The following is a 21,468-nucleotide window of genomic DNA, read 5'->3' on the forward strand; positions in this document are numbered from 1 at the left end:
AGAGAGAGAGAGAGAGAGTTTGTGTGAGTGTATGAGTGTGTGAAAGAGTATGTGTGTATGTGTTTGTAAGAGAGAAAATTTGTGTGTGTTTGTATGTGTGTGTAAGAACTTTCAGTTCATCTCTCCCTGTGTAACTTACAATGTGACCTTGGACAAGGAACACCCTCTTGTATGTTCAGCTCTGCTATCACACACAGAGAGAACACCACCAGTTTCAAGGCTGCTGAGAAAATTAAATCACCTATCAAGGCAGACTCACTCCAAAAGTGGCTGATCATCACCCTGGTAGTGACGGTTCCGTTCCTTTCTCAGTTCTTCAGTTCTTCCTCCCTATTTTGTATTTCTCATCTGTCACTTTAGCAATGCCTCATTTATTTGATATATCAGAGAATAAGGTGTTCCACTAGAAATTAATGGATTTTCCACAAAACCAAACCAGGGAAATTAATTCTTTAGCTTTCATCATTTTAAATGGAATATTTTCAAAACAAGAATTACTCATATCCTGCCTTCTTAAATATGGTTTATTAAACACAGTTATGTTTCATGATGATTCAGTCGCGTCTTTGCTATAATCGTTGGATGCCCACCCCATGCTGCTGCTAGAATTTCCTCAGTTATTTGCTTCCATTTCTCCATCACTTATGAGCATATCGTAGGGACCCATGTTTTACAGCCTTTCTTCCCCAAGTTCCTTGATGGCGTGACCCGTATGTATTGTATGCCCATGTTCCTAAACTAGTCCACATGTACAGGAAAGGTGGATAAGCACTGTCTGAAGCTACAAAACTCAGCGGCAATCTGAACCTAGTCATGGGAGAGGAAAGGAAACACAGAAGCCAAAGACAGCAAACACCTTTGTTACATATTACACAAGCACAGGCAGGCAAGTGACCAAAGACTCTGGATATCGGAAATACAGAGTATAATTCTTACTGCCCCCTGGGAAACAACCCCGGCTCTGCACTTCCTATCCTGGGCTCTTTCCACACACACAAGCCACTAAAACTCCCATGGCTGCCTATGTGTCTGCTGCATCTATCAATTCTCTTGCCTGCTTTCCCTCTGCCCTTTTCTCTCTCTCTTTCTTTCTTTTCCTTTTGTTTTTTTGGGTTTTTTTATCAATTTAAATCTTGGTCATAGGCCCCTCCCTCCTCTCCTCTCAGTCCCAACCCCTCTCCCAGACACCCAGCTCATCTATTCACAAGACTGAGTTGCTTTCTTCCCCTGTGGCCTGGTAGGGAAGTCCCAACAGGGGGAAGTGATCAAAAAGCATGTTGTCAGAGATAATCCCACTTTCCTAACTAGTGGGCCTGCATGAAGCCTAAGCTGTCCATCGAACTTACTTTCTTGGGGTCTGTGCATTGTAGTATGTCTATCCTGTACTATAAGATTAAAATCTGCTTATAAATGAGTACATACCATGTGTCTTTCCGGGTCTTTGTTACCTCACTCAGGATGATCTTTTCTAGTTCCATCCATTTGCCTGGAAGATTTCATAATTTCCTTGTATTTAATGGATTAGTAGTATTCCATTGTGCAAATGTACAACTGTAGCTTTTTCTCTGTTAAGAGACAGCTAGGTTGTTTCCAAATTCTGACTATTACAAACAAAGCTGCTCTGAATATAGTTGAACAAATGTCCTTGTGGTATGGTGGAGCATCTTTAGGCTATATGCCCAGGAGTCGTATAGCTGAGTCTTGGGGCATGTTTATTCTCAAACATGCCCCAACCTGGTATAGCATCAGGTTGATTGCACTCCCACCAGCAATGGAGGAGGGTTCCCCTTTCTCTACATCCTCTGCAGTATGTATTGTCACTTGAGTTTTTGATCTTAGCCATTCTGACAGGTGTAAGATAGAATCTCAGAGTTGTTTTGATTTGTATTTCCCTGATGACTAAGCACAATGAGCATTTCTTTAAGTGTTTCTCCACCTCTATCTTCTTTCTTATCTTGCTGGAACCCTGTCATGTCATCTGGTTTCTTCGCTTCTAAAGAAAAGACTGACCTTCCATGTGCATCACATTTAAGGCAGAATTTCCCCCCTCCAGTTGGGGAACTAATTCATCAGAACTCACTTTGGATCTTCTTTTTTTTTTTTTTTCAATGCAGTTTATTCAGGAACCTTGAACAATCATCTGACCCTGGGGAAAGCCAACCCACAACTCAAATAGCCTCTGGGTAGCCAACCCCAGCGTGCCATGTGGGCAATGCAGATAGGTCCACATACATGGAAGCAAGCCAGATCCTCAGCCTTAGCCAAATGTGGAATTGTTCGTGACAGAGAGCACTCACCATCGGGAAGGTGGAAGGCGGAAACCAGCTCCATCTTTAAGGCATAGCATTCCGCAGCTCTCTACAGTTTCCCCTTTTTGTTTTAGACGCATCAGGCAAGAGTAGAGGTCTGATCTCTGATATTAGAAATAAATTGGGACTTTGTACAGATGTTCATTTAGGTGTCATCCACCCAAAGAGCATCAGACCCGTCAGATACCTTTTTCTCAGAGGCGGTGACCTGGGGCATCAACCCGCATGCAATCAGACATGCTCTTCTCTGGGTCCAAAGCGGCTGACCATGAGTGCAGTGCTTAGCCTCGCATCCTGAGCGTAACATTTTAGCTTTTTATGGTAGCCAACCATGCTTGGGGAGACTGTCCTGCTTCAATGGCTGTAAAGGCCTGAATGGTCATGGCTGCATTACTCTGTTGTGAGACTCTAATCTTGCATATATACCATAGGCAAACCAAGGAGACCAACACCAGAAGGCCTGCTAACGCTCCCATGCCCGCCCATTCCTTCAGATGATTCATGGCTGCAGCAATCCATGATGATAATCCTGTGGCTAGTCCTGCTGTGAGTGGCCATTGTCACAGTAAATTCTACCACTTTGGATCTTCTTAAGGTCACTAAAGGGCTCAAAGTTCATGGTTTCTTTCATTCAAACAGGACACATATAGTTTTTCCTTTCTAACTGGTATCACGCCTGCTCTTTGGACCTGGACTTCTGGGAACTGTGATTATGCTGTGTTCTGTGAAGTTGACCTGTAAGAGGTCATTTCACCATCATCCCACTTATGAAAAACATTATGGAAATTCATAATCCCTCCCTCAGAGGAGCAGGGAGTGTGAAGGTCTAGCTTTGTGACTCCTAAATGGGCAGCTTGATCCACTAGGAACTTCCTTTGCTCTCTTTATTCTTCACCCAGACATATTTAAATACGGGAGCCTGGTATCACTGGAGGTATAACTTCAATTCTACAAGAAATTCTTAAATCATTTGGATGAAATTTACAAAAAAAAGGAAAATGAGAAAAAATATACATTAAATAAAATCTTTATAAAATTTATGTTAAATCATAGCACATTTTTATGCTAATCTTAAAGCATGTAATGTCTAGAGGCCCAATATGTTAGAAATGATCCCAAGCCATGAATGCTCATGGATCAGCATCATGCAGACACCCAGTCTATTCAGAAGTGTATCAGAGAGTCTCACCTGTAATGATTTCCTGGACGAAAATTCAATGCATAGAATTAAAAAAGAAACGGAAAGAACAGAAAGTGTCAGTGATATAAAAATGAGGGTTCTTTGTTGTCAATTTGTCATTCTGTTTTAGATACAAAGTTTCATCTGTGTTTTCTCAGGAAAAGTGGGAGAAGAGGGAGGACAAAGAGAAAATATCCATGGAGTCAGAAAAGACATGAGTGTCATAAAGTGTTGCTGGGACATCACTAACCATTTGGGGCTATAAGAGATACAGTGAGTCTGAATTAAGAATCGGGGTGTAAAACTACAATTTGTACATGGAATTATGAAGACAGCATGAACCAAAGCTTGCAATCACATTCATGTGTTCATAATGATCATATGTTGAAAATGTAACTTTGTCTATGTTTGTTTTTTCTTTTTTATTTATTTTTAAATTCATTACAATTTATTCACTTTGTATCCCAGCTGTAGCCCCCTCCCTTGTCCCATCCTCCCAGTCCCATCCTCCCTCCCTATTCTTCTATTATGCCCCCACCCCAGTCTACTGATAGGGGAGTTCTTCCTCCCCTTCTATCTAACCTTAGCCTATCAGGTCTCATTAAGACTGGCTGCATCACCTTCCTTTGTGGCCTGGTAAGGCTGTTCCCCTCTAGGGGGAGGTGATCAAAGAACCAGTCACTGAGTTCATGTCAGGAACAGCTCCTGTTCCCATTACTAGGGAAACCTACTTGGAGACTGAGCTGCCATGGGCTATATCTGAGCAGGGTTTCTAGGTTATCTCCATGCATGGTCATTCGTTAGAGTATTGGTATCTACAAAGACCCCTGGGCCCAGATTTTTTGGTTCTGTTGGTCTCCTTGTGGAGTTCCTGTCTCCTCCAGGTCTTTCTATCTCCCTCTTCTTTCATAAGATTCCCTGCACTTTGCCCAATGTTTGGTTATGAGCCTCATCATGTGCTTCAATACCCTGCTGTGTAGATTCTTTCAGAGGCCCTCTGTGGTAGGCTTCTGTCCTGTTCCCTGTTTTCTTCCTCTTCCAATGTCCATCCTGTTTGCCCTTCTGAGTGAGGATTGAGCATCTTCCCTAGGGTCCTCCTCCTTGCTTAGCTTCTTTAGGTGTAGAGATTTTAGTATGTTTATCCTATGTTATATGTCTAATATCCACTTATAACTGAATATATACCATTTGTGTCTTTCTGCTTCTGGGTTACCTCACTCAGGATGATCTTTTCTCTACCAGGAGTAATTTATTCTGAATTATCTACTGGAAAAATTTAAATTACATGTATAATTAAGATGTATATATGTGTGTCAGTTAAAAGTTGAAATTTTGGTGATTTTTATGTTTCTTTTAAAAATATTTATTTTTTTAACTGCTTTGGTGTTTTGCCTTCATGTATGTCTATGTGAGGGTGTCAGGTCTTGAAGTTTAGAGACAGTTGTGAAACACCATGTGTGGTGCTTGGAATTTACCGCTGATCCTCTGGAAGGGTGGCTAGTGCTCCTAACTGCTGAGTCATCTCTCCAGTCTTGTTTTTTTTTTTTATGTTTCTTTATTTGTGAGAATTTCATACATGTATCTAATGAAATACGATATTTACCTTCACCTTCTCATTTAATTTCAGCCATATATCCCTCGATATACACTCTCTTAACTTCATGTCTCTATTATTTTACAACCCACTAAGTCCAGTTAGAGCATCCCATAAAGGCATGATTATGGGACCATGCACACATGGGAATCCTATCAGGAGCTACACTCTCACAAAAGAGTGATTCTCCTTCTTTTGGCAGATATACACTGCCAAATGCTACTCAGTAAGAGGTTGGGCATAGAGATTTATACCAGTTTTGCCAGAATTTTGGCTGGCTTGGTATTGGACAGACCTTATGTAAACAGATTTGCACCTGCTGTGAGTTCATTCATGTGTGTAGCAGCTATGTCATAGCCAAAGGGCAACGTTTCACGGCAGCCCACCACATCCTCCGGTTCTCACTTTGCTGCTCCTTCCTTTTCTGCAATATCCCACCGAAATACAGATGTGCCATCTCAGGCTGAGCTCTGAGTGCCTCATTCTCAAAACTTTGACGAGTTAAGCATCTCTCAAACTGACTGCTGCCCATTTCAGAAAAAAAAAAAAAAAAGTCTCTGATCAAGTTTGAGAGGAGACCAAGCATGTGGATATAAATGTATATATTTAGAAGTTGCTTGGATAATATGAAAATTCAGCAAAAATAACAATAGACATCCCTAGGGCCTGTGGTTTCCATGGGCTTTGGATTATGAAGCAGGCCTCATATCCAATCAGAAGGTATATAGTCATTCCTTCATACCCATGCACTAATGCACCAGTGAGGACAGAGTGTCTGGCAGGGCACCATTACAGTAAGGAGGGTCCATCACTGCATGAGACCTTTGCTGCCTTCTCTCCAGCAGCCTACGAAGCACTTTCTGGCAGAAAAGACAGCCATAGGGGAAGATATTCCTTGATTACTTTAAGACTGTTTTCTCTATTTCCTGCAGCCAAAGTTCATGGTATCTGCAATATTGGGGTTTTACCATCACATAAGAGGTTTTGGACAGTAAAAAGGATTTTTCAACAGACATGACAGAAAATCTCAAAATAATCCAGAATTATTCCTCAAGGTCAGGTCAATATTTATCCTCACACAGGGACCAAGAGTAGAGAGGTGGATCATGAGCCAACCCTCCATCACTAGAGATCCAGATCTTCTCCGTTGCTCTGTTCCACCATCCTGAGCATGTTTCCTCATGGCCCAAGGTGGTTGCAGAAGCCCTAACCCGAATAAGCACATCCTATCCCACAGAGAAAAGGAAGGGGTGAATTAAGGATATACTCTATAAATAATATTCTACCGCTACCTTCTTTCACTTTCTTTGACAGGTGAGAACCTACTTTGGTCAAGATATTAACAACCCTCAGTCCCTGTATGATTTTGTATGGTAACCATTTTGATTGGTACCATTTGACTTCCATGCTCTCCCATCACTTCAGGGTCACCTGGACAATAATTTCTTTATTCTTTTCAGTCATATGTTCAGCCAACATCAGGTGTTATTCTTCAGATGATGGTTTTTGTCCCAGCTTGCCTGAAATTCCGAGGGTGTGGTCCTGGCATCGTTACTAATAGTCTCCTTTTCTTAAGTACCTTAAATAGTCTCTCTCTTAAGTACCGTAGCGCACATGATACATTGCAAGGTCATCTTTGTTTTACCACCAAAGAAACAAGAAATAGCTGATAAAGTAGATTTACCCAGCTGGAGGCCCTTGAGGTACCACCTTAGAAGCCTCCCCCCCCATCCACAGTACCATTATTCTGAAGCTGTTCCTGGTGCTTTTTTTGGGATTTCCAGAGTGACAAATTAAAGGGCTTTATTGCTTTTTTAAGTGTATTCACTTAAGTGTCTGTGGCATGACTCCATGTGACAAGCACTGTGCATTTAGGACAGTGAACATTTGGGCAAAATAAAATAAATCAGTACTATTAATGCTAGATTTGAACTCGTTTATTTTTATTATAGTGGAAGAGTAAAGGTCAATTTTTCTGACAGTCTTGAAATTTTTCTCTACTATCCTCTCTACACCCCCAGACTTCTCTATATGTGTCTTTCTTGTGCCAGAAATAATATTTGTCCATTAGTTTTTCAAAATATTTACTACATATTACTTTAAATTTTTTAGAGTTATTTATTTTATTTTATGTGCTGAGTGTTTTGCCTGTGTGTATCTATGAGTACCATGTTTGTGCCTGGTGCCTGTGGGAGTCAGAAAAGGGCTTCAGAGCCTCTGAATCTAGAGTTATAAATAGTTATGAACTACTGTGTGGACTGAACCTGGCAAGTGAACCTGCATCCACTGCAAGACCAAAATGTTTTTAACCACTGAGCCATTTCTTCAGCCCCATTACTTCTTCTGTTTTCCTTTCCTTTCCTTTTTCCTTTCCTTTCCTTTCCTTTCCTTTCCTTTCCTTTCCTTTCCTTTCCTTTTCCTTTTCCTTTTCCTTTTCTTCTTCGAGGCAGGGTTTATCTGTGTAGCCTTGGCTGTCCTGGACTGAGTCTGTAGACCAGACTGGCCTCAGATAACAGAGATCTGCCTGCCTCTGCCTCCCCAAGTGCTGGGATTAAAGGCCTGTGCCACCACACCTAGCTTGCCTATTACTTCATTTTTCTCTTAAATTATATCACTTTTCCCTATCTCTTTCCTCTCTTCAGCCCTTCCTAGACTACCTCCTTCCAACTTTTCCTATATCCTCCTGACTCTGAACTGATAGCTTGCTTATATAATTATAATTATTATAATAATTATTATTGTTAATATATATGTGATAACTATGCACAAATATAAAAACACAACCTACTAGATCCATTTTATTGTTTTTATGTATATGGTTTCAGGACCTATCACTTTGATTTGGACAGATAATTAAGAGCTTTTGTCTGTGAGAGTCTAACTCTCCCTCCCTCTGCAGTCATTAGTTGCTTATAGTTCTTTCTCTGAGTGGGACCTTGTGAGATTTGTTTTCCTTTCAAGATAGTCAGAATAATAGGATATATGTATGTATGAATATGTGTGTGTCTGCAATAAGTGCCACTCAAATGTTGGTGGTAACAGGTACATCTCTGATTAGTATAAGGCCCACTCAGCAAAAGGGAAATTATGCCTGATATTAAAACCTAGCTAACTGCTTGGAGCTCATAGGTCTTAGAAGAGAACATAGTTTGCTAGAGCAGTATAATTCCTAACTACATTCAAAATGTTATACCTTATACCCACAAATAAGTAGAACTACCACACCTCATCAAAGAAGCTTCTCCTTATAGCAAATAGAGACCATCTCAGAAAACCCCAACTGGATGCAAAGGACCGTGAGGACTCTACATCAGAGCTCCTGCACCTATGGCTCAGGAAGCATCGTTGGGGGGGGGGGGGGGACTATTGGAAGAACTAGAATAGCAGAAAGTCCTCTGTAAAATAGTCTACAGTCTGTTCTAAAAATGGCTACATAAACAAGACCAAACAATGGCAATATCAATATCACTATTTCTTTAAGAATGTTCAAGAATCAAATAATACTTGAAAACGCAGCATTATTGGAGTGATGCAAAGTGGTGTGCCTCAGCAGCTGAGGAGCTCTTAAAAGAACTGCGGTGGAAACTCCCACTAACTCATCTAACCAAATTTACCCTGAGACTGGTACTCATTCATATACAATGCAGCAATCCTTGGCACCTTCCTTTCATCCAAGAAGTGTGGAGAAATTCAGAATCTCCCTGTCCACAGCTCCTCTGTTCTGCCTGCTGATGTTCAGGTTAAGAACCACTAAGAAGATGACACAAAGCAACTCCTCTGTGCTTTACAGAGCACAATGCACGAGACTTCCTAAAAGATTTATTGACTATTTTATCAACATCAGCTTCTCCCATTCTAGAATCCTGCAGACTCTGGTGATGATGGTCCATGCTAAACCCATCCCATGTCGCTTTGCAGGTATTTTGGCTTTTGGTTTCTGGAAAGCATGGTGATTTAAATCACAGTGACGTTGTGATTTAATTCATATCTCCCTTAACAAATAACGATCATTCACTATTGACAAATTAATTGTTCTCACTATATAACTTTTTAATAGAACAAATATTACCTTTATTCACTATTTTCAAAGAGTTCCAAAGCATTTGTTCTTATATATGCTATATATTAAATTCATCTAGATCTCTATAATTAATTTTCATTCTCAACTCATGCCATTCAGATTCTTATTTAATTGATTTGGGTGCAACAATCAGATCATTGTGACTTCAAAACTTCCTAAGTGGCTCTATGTTGCAGAACATCTGAGATCATGAATTATTAGCTTAATATTCAAAGTGATATTAGGACTATTAGGCGCATTCAGCTGGGAAGAGTTATATGCCCTTGTTAGTAAGCTTATAGGTGATTTCTATGGACTTTAGGTTTAGCATAATGACACATAATTAACCACATAATTAGAAACATAATGCAAATAACGTGTAATTCAGACTCATCCCACAGTCCTGCTGCAAAGACTTACAGAAGGTGAAAATAACTTAGTCATATGTTTATTTAAATTCTTGAATTCCAAATATTATTTCAATATGTAATATAAAATGACTGCTGAAATATTTTAAGGTGTTTTTTAAACTGTTCGTTCAATTTACCCTCACAGACATGTCACCCTCCTTCACCCCATTCTAGCATTTCATAGCCATTTGTGGCTGCGTCTGCCACTGTACTGACAGCGAAGATACAAATCTTACTAACCCTTCTGTGTTAAAGCCAACTACAGAATTTCCCATAAATGCTGTGCTACAGTCAAAAGGAATCTATGCATTTCAAACACCTAAAAGAGAATTATCAGCTTGGTGTTGTTACCGAAATGAAATGATAAGGAGCAGAGAGATGGGTCAGCCTGTAAAGGTGCTTGCCACTGCGCCTGAAGACCTAAATTTCATTCCCAGGATACACATGGCGGAATAAGATAATCTGTTTGACCAAGTTATCTTCTGACCTCTATACAAATAAGTGCCTGTGATACACATGTGCTCTTATTCCTCCATATAAATAATGTAAAAACAATTTAAACAAAAATAAAATAAAAATATTTGTGATATAGAATTAAATGTTACATAATACATCATTTTAAAACATTACCCCATGAATGTGCATAATTTGATATACACAATTAAAAATGTATTTAGTTCTAACTTACTATGAACAGTTAATCTTAAGTTCATTTTCTGGGGCTGGAGATACAGCTCAGTGGTTAGAACAAATACTGTTCCTACAGAAGACCCAAGGTCAATCTACAGCATTCACATCAGACAACTCATAGCTGCTTATAACTCCAGAACAAGGGAATGCCTCACACACATATAAAGACACATACATAAATAATAAGAAAATTTTATATATTAATGAAATTTTAATATATAAATATATGATAGTATATATTAATAAATAAATAAGAATAAAGCTCACTTTTTGTTCTTATGTTGCAAGCTTTACTCTTCCCCATAGTCTTGGAGGTTCTCCCTCTACTTTATCCTGATTCAGATTTTATGTTACTTAATTTTCAGTCTCTGTGATAAAACACCATGGCCACAGAAACTTATAGAGGAAGTGTTTATTTGAGCTTTTGGGAACTGGTGATGGAGGAAGGGGCCTAATGAGCCATTGAAACCAAATCAATACTGGTAACCCATGAGGTAACAGATCAATTTACTCTCTCATCTAACATCCACCCTTCATAATAAAAATAAAACAGAAGTTTAAGTTGAAAGTCATATTCCCTGGGATAGTCCATAGTCTAGGAATGCTGACTCAATCTACCTGACCATTCAGGAGTTTTTCCTGGTTACATTTCTCCACCACCCTCATATCATAGTATTGTGACTAAACTACAGATGCTTCATCCTAAACATCATTTAAAGGGAGACCAACAACACTCTCTTGATTTCTCAAAAACTTAACTGATACCTAAAAGGAGATTTTACAAGATTTTATTATTAGCTTAGAACTAATGCAACTCAAATAACAGAGAATGAATTCAAAATAAATGCTTTGTAAAATTTAGCCTGCTTTCTGTATGAGGAACAGAACTCCATTCACATGGATTGGGTGGGGATCTTGAAAACCTTGCCAAGCTCATTCCTTGCTTGTTCCTCTTCTCTTTCCACATGATGACATCGTCAGCCAAAAACCTGACACTTCTCAGACACGGTGAGGCTTTGTCTAGATTTACACTGTCTGGTACTGTAGCCACTAGCCACATGTGGCTGTTTCAGATGTCTGTTCCAAATGGAAATGTTTTGTACATGTAAAATACATACCAGATTTCAAGTCTTGGTACATGTGTAAGTTTTCTATGGCTCCTATAAAAATCTAGTAAACATTTAGTAATATAAAATATTCATATATTATTTCACAGTTAGACAGATCAGAAATATCAAGGTTTCCTCTTCCTAGAGTCTCAGAAGCCTACATAAAACTTTCCACAGTTTCATCCTTTTCTGAAGGCTCTGGACATGATCCACATGCAAGATCACTCAGGTTGCTGGACTGAATTACTTAGGTGGTAGAGAAGGAGTTTCTCTTTCTCTCTCTCTCTTTTCTTTTTCTGTTTGTTAGCTAGGAGCTGTTCAGCTCCCAAGCATTTCTGTCACATTGTCACCTCTATCTTCAAACCAGCAAGTACATATTGTATCCTGAACTTGAGATAAGCTGTCTGGTTTCTCCTTCTGCCATATCTTCTGTTTCTAGTCCGAGAAAATCCTCTGACGTTAAGAATCTGTGTAAAAGCCCAATGTAGTTTAGAGAAAGCCAATGATATATCCCTGTAATCCCATCACATGAGAAAAGGAGAAGTAAGGTCTTTGTAAATTTGAGACCTATCAAGATTATATGAAACCCTCCTTCCAAAACAAGCATACAAACAAACAAAGAACTCAAAAAACTCGGGATTTCACCTCGGTGGTAGAGTACATGCTCCATTCGTGTGAGGCTCTGGGTTCAAACCCCCATAGTCAGAGAACAACTGTAACACCTAAAAATACCTTTAAAGGTTCCCTTCAGCGGGCCTGATAGTTCATACTTAAAATCCCAGCGTTAGGAAAGCTGAGGCAGAAGGATTGCCATGAGTTAAAGGCCAGTTGTGGCCTCATGGTGAGTTCTAGGACATTTTGGACAACTTAGACATTGTCTTGACAATATTCGTATCTAAATGTATATCTCTATATAAATGGCTGTGGATAGAGCCAAGTGATAGAGTAGTTTCTAGTTTGTGCAAACTCTAAGCTCAGTCACAAGCATTGAAAATAATAAAGACGTGGTAGGTGTATGTTTTATCATTAAACGATGAAAATAAAACTGTAGCCCTAGAAACAAAAATCTTTGTAGAGAACTGTTGCTGTGCAGAGTACCTTGTACTAAGTAAAATCCATTGTACCTCTGGATTTATTCTACTGCTATGTTGTCTGAAGGAAGCAGAACATAGAACTTAGCTCACAGTACCACTGATAGAAATAATTATAATTATGTATATATATAATAATATATTATATATAATAATTATATATACATATAATCATAAAACTATATAATGCATGAGGGTTATATAGGTTATAAAGATATAGATAGATAATTCATCTGTACAACATGAATATGGTTTTGGATTCATGTCTATGTTATATAAAAACACATATACACCCATAGACCCACATTATATTATATGGGTGTGCTTATGTAGAAACACACACACATATAAGATATGTATAGACATAATATTTATGCATTCCTGTTTGTATTTTATTTTCTTCTTTTTAGATCATTTTAAGCCTCTGAATGGAAACTTCTCCAGGAGGAGGGTAACAAGTGAAGAGACATTTATATAGAGAAAAACATATAGAATGTTTTTCAATGACATGTTACTTTAACCATTTGATTCATGATCCAAATTTGCTGGAGTGTAGTTTTGGAATATAGGAAATCGTGGCAGATTAATTGTGTGTTTAAAAGTCACCAAATGCTCACATGCTTATGTCTGAATATCACATTTTAATCAATTTTTGAAATGTATGGATGCTCCTATACTACAATGATTTTGAAGGATTTACATCATGTATAGGTGATTTGTTTTCCTTTCATATAAAAGCAGAGGCTTTTTTTTTTTTACAAGCTAAGATATGTGACTTTTCTGATTGCATGCAGGTTGATGCCCCAGGTCCCGCCTCTGAGAAAAAGGTATCTGATGGGTCTGATGCTCTTTGGGTGGATGACACCTAAATGAACATCAGTACAAAGTCCCAATTTATTTCTAATATCAGAGATCAGACCTCTACTCTTGCCTGATGCGTCTAAAACAAAAAGGGGGAACTGTAGAGAGCTGCATAATGCCGCGCCTGAAAGATGGAGCTGATTTCCACCTTCCACCTTCCCGATGGTGAGTGCTCTCTGTCACAAACAACTCCACATTTGGCTAAGGCTGAGGATCTGGCTTGCTTCCATGTATGTGGACCTATCTGCATTGCCCACGTGGCACGCTGGGGTTGGCTACCCAGAGGCTATTTAAGCTGTGGGCTGGCTTTCCCTAGGGTCAGATGATTGTTCAAGGTTCCTGAATAAACTGCATTGAAAAAAAAAGATATGTGACTTTTAATTTTTAACTATATGAATTGTATTATACAAAAATACTATTTTACTATTTAAGAAGGGAAACCACATCATTAAACTATAGTCTGTAACCTTAACTACATCTGAAAAATTCTTGTTTACTATATAGAGCAATGCTCTTAGAGTCTCCAGGGTTAACACATGGATGCCTTAGGAGCTATCACACTGTGAAAATACAAAAGGTTCTCTTCATAATTTTTGATCACTTTTTTGGATTACTAAAAATATAAAGGTTTAAATAAAATATACTGCTGAAGTTAGTTTAACTGTTTCTAAGCTGTTTGGATATTTTAATTTTCACATTTGGCTCATATGTGTGTGTTGTACCACACTTGTATAGGTCGGAACCAGAACTCAAAGGCTTAAGGGCGGTAAGATGTTTTTTAACCATCCCACAGATTCTGACATTTCGTCTCAGGGCCTGTGAAAATATCCATTGGAAATGGTTTTCTTACAATAATATCTGGCTTTACTCCTTTAGGTCTCTCAAGAATAACCAGTGCCTTAGTTGCTTTTCTCTTGATGTGAAGAGACAACCTGGCCAAGACAACATATAAAGAAAATATTTATTGAAACTCATGGCTTCAGAGGGTTAGAGATTCTGTGATCGATCATCCTGGTGGGGAGCACTGCAGCAGGTAGGTAGGCCTGGCACTAAACAAAAGCTGAGAGTTCACAGCATGATCTGCAAATCGGAGGCAGAGAGAAAGCTAACTGGGAATGGACATTTGCTCAACCATGTTCGTGGCAGCTTTAATCGTAATAGCCAGAATCTGGAAATAACCCAGATGTCCCTCAGTTGAGGAAAGAATACAGAAATTGTGGTACATTTACACAATGGAATACTACTCAGCAATTAAAAACAAGGAAATCATGAAATTTGCAAGCAAATGGTGGGAACTACAAAAGATCATCCTGAGTGTGGTATCCCAGAAGCAGAAAGACACACATGGTATATACTCACTTTTAAGTAGATATTTAGACATATAATATAGGATAAACAGGATAAACATACTAAAATCTATATACCTAAAGAAGCTAATCAAGAAGGAGGACCCTGGGTAAAATGATCAGTCCTCACTCAGAAAAGCAAATGAGATAGACATCGGAAGAAGACAAAAACAGGAAACAGGACAGGAGCCTACCACAGAGGGCTTCTGAAAGACTGTACCCAGCAGAGTATCAAAGCAGAACTCATGGACTTTTGAAACTTCAAAGACCACCACAATGACACACCTCCTCCAACAAAGCGACACCTACTCCAACTATGCCACATCTACAATCTTTCCCAAATAGTTTCACTAACTGGTGACCAATTATTCAAAGTGACATGAGACCACTGTCACTTTCAAACCACCACTCACAGCAAAACATATTACAAAGAAATCTCTTCTTTCATATATAAGATATTCCCCTAGATGCAACATGCAGGAGTAGGTGTAGAATGTGTCTTCTAAGAGAAAAGCTGGGGAGTACCACATCTCCTCCCTAGGTTACTGTCAGCCTCTCTCCATGGAATCAGAGTTCTGTTTATTCATATTTTGTTTTTCAGTGGTTGGCACTTAGAAGGCTCTTCCAGCTTAGCCAACCGATTCCAGGTGCCAGTTACAGCTCACTGACAGAAAGAAAGAAAGAAAGAAAGAAAGAAAGAAAGAAAGAAAGAAAGAAAGAAAGAAAGAAAGAAAGAAAGAAAGAAAGAAGGAAGGAAGGAAGGAAGGAAGGAAGGAAGGAAGGAAGGAAGGAAAGAAAGAAAGAAAGAGAAAGAAAATCAACTTTGGAAGATAAATCATCTATTCCTCCCCAGTTTCCTAACAATAATAAACATTTGCAGACCATGGGGTAGGCAGTGTCCATTAGGAACCATGAACTGAATAATGCTTAATGGTTGTATTTTTATGAGTCAAGAGACAGTGATGGTTTTGGGGGGAAAAAAAATCCTTACCAGATGAACATTCTAATTACCCAAGTGTTTTCATTGCTGTGCTTTATCTGGCTTTTGTGATTAAGCCAAAAAACTATCAAATCTGTAACTGTTTTCAAAATATTTTCTAGACGTACCACTTTGTGTGGCATTTAGCTTGTGTGAATTGGGAGTCTCATGTCCTTTAAGCTAGTCCTCCAACACCAAGGGAGATAACGGGCTTAGCTGGAACCTTGCTCCAGATTCTTGGATGAATCCTATAACAGTGAGGTAAAATCTGTGACACTTTCCAAGTTCATCAGCTACCCAGGATAAGAATTCTCTGAGGAAAAGTTGAAGATGCTGAGAAAGCATAGACTTCTAGTAGGTTCTCTCTTGCCAGACATCACCCTGACAGAACAATGAAATAGGTACATTTTTACCCCTGCTCCTTCCTGTAATCTTCCTGGTTCCAAAAGATGTGTGTATCAATAAAAAGATTATACAAATAAACATTTAGAACATGGTCTGCTAATTGAAAGGATTGAGAAGCAGAATAAAGCATTCTTCAAAATCTATTGTCATGCCTTTCTGGACTTTATTGCTTATCAGCACTTTTTTTCCTCCTCAAGAAAAACAAAGTATCAACATTTCTTCAGGAAAAAAAAAAAGCAAAGCATGCTTCTTCCTTTCTTATTACTTTTATTGTTCGAGGTTTCTTTTAGACTATAATGTGGCATTGTGATTTTGAGAAGGAAAAGAAATCCCTTGTCTTCCAAACATAAGAATGTGATTGTGTGCTATTGTTGCCAATGATGAGCTAAAGAGGTTAATGGATCACAGAGCTGGCAAACAGCCATCTCTCCTACTGCTCCTTATATTACACAATATACATGTGGCTGTTGCTGCTGAGCCTATGATTTTTTTGTCTGAGTATATGGTAAATAAGTTTATGGAGATTTAACTTATCTCTACGAGAACTCAACAGCTCTTTCCTTCAGGGTGCTGCCTGATAACTTAAAAATGTAGTTTGAGCAGCCACTCCTGATGAGACCTAATTGACTAGGATCAGAAGGAAGGAAAAGACCTCCCCTATCAGTGGACTTGGGGAAGGGCATGCATGCAAAGGGAGGGAGGGATTGGGATGGGAGGAGGGAGGGAACCACAGGGGGGATACAAAGTGAATAAAGTGTAATTCATAAAGAATATATATATATATTTCAAAAAAAAATGTAGTTTGAGATCGGAGCTCGTGACCTATTGAGGTGATAGTAAAATGGGCCCAGAAAAGAAGTAAAGCCGCTTCTGAATGAGAACCCAGAAATATTGGGCGTTGTAAGTTGCTGTCGATGTTTCCTTTTCCAGATAGACAGAATTAACCTGTACAGTGTGGTTAGCATAAGAAAAACGACATATATTGGAGAAAACACAGTTCTTTCTAGGGTTGCAGCATTATTAAGTGGACTAGTCTTCTCTACGGACCCTAGGTTGTCCCAACTTTGAATGCCTTAACTGTCATTTAAAAACAGACGAGCTCTCCTGAGCAATGACATAGTGTTTTCTCCCTAACGGAAAGGAAAAGTATGCAATGAAAAGTATGCAAGAGACCCACAGCCTCTACAGAAAAACAAGACGAAAACAGGAAAAGAAAGGAAAGAAAGAAGCAGCGACGTTTGATTGTTTGTTTGTTCGGGCACCCCTAGTGAGACCGGGTGGTAACTTTATCTGCTAGAGGGCAATTTTCTTGTAATTGTGGTTAGGCAGGGATGCGTTTTGAACACTGTAATTAGGAGGAAAGCAGCACAAATAAGCTTCCAGTGGACGCTGAGTGCAGCAAATAGACTCAGTCCCCTGGCCCGCCATTCTACTGGAGGCAAAGGAAAGGATACAGGGACTAAATTGGAAAGGTGAGTGTGCCTCTTGGCTTTGGAACTCCAGGCCAGCAAGAAGGCTGAACAAGCAAGCCTTCTCTTCCCGACTAGGCAGTGATCGCCCCCTGTGACTCCAAATGCGCACAGCAGCCCAAAGCACCGCTGCTGACGCCACCGGCTCCCCCCATCCCGCAGCACTCTCACCTGGCAGGCTGAAGTCAATGTGGCCCCCTGGAAACCCGTGTGGCCCGCCCCCCGCCCGCTCTAGCTCTGGGTCTAACTCCCCCGTCACCACAGCAGAGAGCTCCGTCTCTGTCTCAGCTCCTTAGACACTGGATGCCTCCGTTCGATCTCGAAGTATCAGATCAGTGTCCTGCCATCCCGGTCACCTCTGCAGGTTCTCAAAGCTGTGATCCTAGATCACTTAAGAATCCTGGCCACCCGCCTTGCAACCACCCTGTGCTAACCAAAGCTTTCTGCTCCCGAGTGGGACTTGCTGTAGCCCAGCTTGCCCGTCCTCCACCTCCAGCTACATCCTTCTCCTCAGGTTTCAACCCTTAAGGCCGTGCCCTCCCCCTGCCGCTAGCGGCTCCGGTGCCTGAGCCCACCTCCCAGCCAAAGCCACCTGTGCTCCTTCCCCACCCTTTTCCTCCTCCGCCTTCGGTCTCCCCGCTGCCTTTACGAGTGCAGGAGCGGCCACTGGAGGAGGAGCAGAGGGAGGAGGGGAGCGCAAGGAGGAGAAGGGGCGGGGTGGGTGGGAAGAGAGCCTGGAGGGTGTGGACTGGCAGCCACTCTGCAGCTGGCCGCCGGGGACCTGGTCCCTCCCGCGAGCCGAAGTGATGGAGGGGAAGATATCCTCTTAGACACACTCGCGCGCGCGCATACAGCTGGGCACGTCCCCGGGAGGCAGTAGACGGCTCCAAGCGCGCCAGGGACCGGGCGGCGGCCGTGACAGCGCGAGCGGCGGGGAGTCCGCGGTCGGCGCAGCCTGGAACCAGGAGGACGCAGGGAGGGAAGATCGCAGCCGCACTGACTTGCTGTTTTGGAGGCATCCCGAGGGAGGGACGGAGCTTCCTGACATCGTCACCGCGGACGCCCGAGGCTCTGCCCCTCTCGTGAGGGGTCCGGGTCGGCCCCAGTGCCCGCGCCGCGCGTGGAGAATGCGAACGTCCTCCCGCAGAGCTCCTGCGGACTCCCCCTTCGCTGCGCGGACTCGGGCTCCGGCGGCTGCCCCAGACGTGCTCGCGCCGCGGGAGCGCGCCCTGCCGCACCTGGCTCCAGCCTCCTAGGGAAGTGCGCGCAACGCGCCCTAAACTCCACTACTTCTCTCTCCCTCTGCTCGCCGCTCCCCGCCCCGGACCTCGCAGCCGGCGCTGTCGCCGCCCCATAGTGGAAGCCCGCCCGCCCCGCACTCACGCGCGGGTGCAGCGCTGCTTACCTACCCTGCTCGCCGGCTCGGCTCTGAGCATCCCAAACTACAGGACAACTGCCACTGCGACCGCGGGAGCCGCACCGTGCCCCGGCGCGACCGGTCTGGACCACCCCTTCCCGGCGTCACTGGACTGGGACCCACGGTGTCGCCACTGGGGACCGCGGTGAGTGAGCAGGGTTCGCTGCCCGCCTCGCGGGGACTGGAGGCGCGGACCTTCTGGATTTGTGGTAAAGTGAGAAGGGGAGTCACCTAGAGGGGGCATCCGTCTGCCCCAAGCACTTTGTGGGGCGCGGTTTTTCTAGGCGCCTTCTAGGAAAGACTTTGAGCCCCTTGTTGGGGTGGGGGTTAAACCTAATGGGACAAGAAAAACAGCGGGAGCAATTGCTTAAGCGAAACTAGTGTTCTGTCTCCAACTTTGCCCGCCTGACCCCTGCCCGCCTGACCCCTGCCCGCCTGACCCCTTTCCCCCTTCCCTCTTGCCCGCCTGCCCCCCTGCCTGCCTGCCCGCCCGCCTTTCTGTCTGTCTGTCTGTCTGTCTGTCTTGACCAGAGACCTACATCCAGGGCTCTCTTAGAGTCAGATCCAGAACATGCATTCACTGATGATCGCTCAGCAGAGTTTGGGGGTTCGTGCTTGGCTACTTCTGGCCTGGTTGTGTACTGTCATCTAGAGTTACACCGTAGCTTTGAAGCCTGTGAGATGCACTGAGGCCCAAGCAAGAGGCAGACAGAGAGTAGGCAGAAGTTCCATTACCATGAAAGTGGGTGTCCACTCTTGAACGAGACCCTCCTAGGGTCATTTCTCATTTCTCTGTTCAATCCCCCCCTCTCTCTCCCTCCTGTCACACACACACACACACACACACACACACACACACACACACACACACAGAGGATGGATGCAATCGAGGAGGTGATCAAATTCTAATTTGTAAGAGGTGTCCAGCCGCTGTGAGCCACTGCGGCGCTGACTCCTGCCTCCCGACTTAGAACACTACCCAGGGAGGAAGGAAAACCTGCCTGCTGTGGATGGCCTTGGGTGCTTCAGGTTCCAGGTGCACACCAGGCAAACCCCTAGCGCTACTCCTGAGTCATTTCATCCTGGTGAGCGCAGTTCTCAGGTTTCCCTTCTTAGGTGCACTGACCCAGGAAAGCTACTGCTGAAATATATGTGTTCTTGGTTCTTTCCTCCTTTTGTGTTCTCGGTCTTTGTCTCTCTTTCTCCCTCTTTCTCTCTCTTTTCTCTTGCTCTTTCTTTTCTCCTCCTCACCCTTCTGTTTCCCTCCCTCCCTCTCCCTCCTCCCCCCTCAGTCTCTCTGTGTATGCATCTGTTATTCCATGGGAAATGTCTTCAGGGTGCATTTAATGTTTGTAAAGTGCTTTGCATCATATTACTTTGTGGATACATTTAATTGCCTCGTGACTCTCTTCTGATTTATGTAAACTGGGCCTGATAAATGGCATGCAAGGTCTGGGGTGGGAATGAAATGGGCCGACATCCTCTTGGTGGTACTGCTTCTTTCTAAACTGACTTGTTGGCAGTCGTAAAAGTGGGTGCGTCTAAAGGGTGTTGTTCAATGTTCTGTACATATTTCAGAGCTTTGGACAGGTGTTTCCATGCTACAATTCAATTCCAACATATCTGTCTCCTTTTCACAGAAACTGCTGAAGAGGATAAAATAGTGATTACCAAATTTGAATATCAAATATACCCATTTTAAAAAATGTTTAATTGCTATTAAAGTTACCTCTGTTCTTCCTCTTCATGATTTTTTGTCTTTTTTCTTAAATTAGTGACGTTCTTAGCAGGAGAAACAAAAAGCAGCTTTCTTTACCTTTTTCATTATGCTTGTTTGCAACTGGTACTGTTTGCAGTGACTGGGTTAGTATCCGACAAGCCGCTCAGAGAAAATAAAGTTATTTGCTAGTGAATTGCTCTAAAACGCAAGGCAATAGTACAAGGAACAATAGTGGGAAGGAAACTATTGTTTGAATAGAGCTGTCTTCACTGCAGTATTAACTGGGTGAGAATAATAGCTCTGGCTTCTCCTCCAATTTACCCTCTGCTAGTTAAATATGTTCTTTCCTCGATTAATAAGATAAGAATAGACGTCATTACTCATGTGAACTATTTTCAAATAGATATCCCTAAACAACTTATGAGGGAAATTATGGGCAGGGCATTTGCTGAGTAGTCCCAGCAGTCCTAGGTCCTAGTTTCTAGATAAAGCAGCCCTCAAAGCTTAATGTTTGAAGACACTCCCTTTGACATCTGTGTGCAGAAGCTTTCCAGACTCAGTGTGGATGACACGCTGGCTCCACTCCTCTTGCCATTTTGCAGGCATACACAGATGTTCTTGAATGAATAACTTTCCTCCTCACTGAATTTGCACTCTTTCAAAAAGTATTTCTTGAGCACATGAGGAGCAGCCACAATAAGTGTAGCTGAGCGGGGCCATTATTTAAAACAAGGGAAGATTATTGCTGCAAGCGGGTGTTTGCTCCTACACTGGGTAAATGGAACAGCAGAGCAGTTGCTTTCTTAAGGAAGCAGTATCTTCCCCAAA

At 42.0% G+C, this 21,468-nt stretch overlaps 1 protein-coding gene and 1 long non-coding RNA gene across 5 annotated transcripts in view; one reads left to right on the forward strand and one right to left on the reverse strand.

Annotated features, from left to right (window-relative positions):
* The window catches only part of LOC132649450 (uncharacterized), a 35,912-nt gene extending 16,854 nt beyond the window's left edge, over window positions 1-19,058 (reverse strand). The window contains exon 1 of one of the 2 annotated variants that reach the window (XR_009587892.1): window positions 18,913-19,058. This is a non-coding gene — a long non-coding RNA (uncharacterized LOC132649450). The remainder of the gene's footprint in view (window positions 1-18,912) is intronic. The other variant, XR_009587891.1, reaches the window with a different exon arrangement.
* The window catches only part of Hs3st5 (heparan sulfate-glucosamine 3-sulfotransferase 5), a 283,018-nt gene continuing 280,475 nt past the window's right edge, over window positions 18,926-21,468 (forward strand). For 2 of the 3 annotated variants that reach the window (XM_060373196.1, XM_060373197.1), the window contains exon 1: window positions 18,926-19,065. The gene's annotated coding sequence lies outside the window, so the exon portion shown is untranslated. Of the gene's footprint in view, window positions 19,066-19,435; window positions 20,006-21,468 lie in introns of those variants that run through there. The other variant, XM_060373198.1, reaches the window with a different exon arrangement.

This window comes from Meriones unguiculatus, chromosome 20 (assembly GCF_030254825.1).
Source record: "Meriones unguiculatus strain TT.TT164.6M chromosome 20, Bangor_MerUng_6.1, whole genome shotgun sequence".
NCBI classification, from domain to species: domain Eukaryota; kingdom Metazoa; phylum Chordata; class Mammalia; order Rodentia; family Muridae; genus Meriones; species Meriones unguiculatus.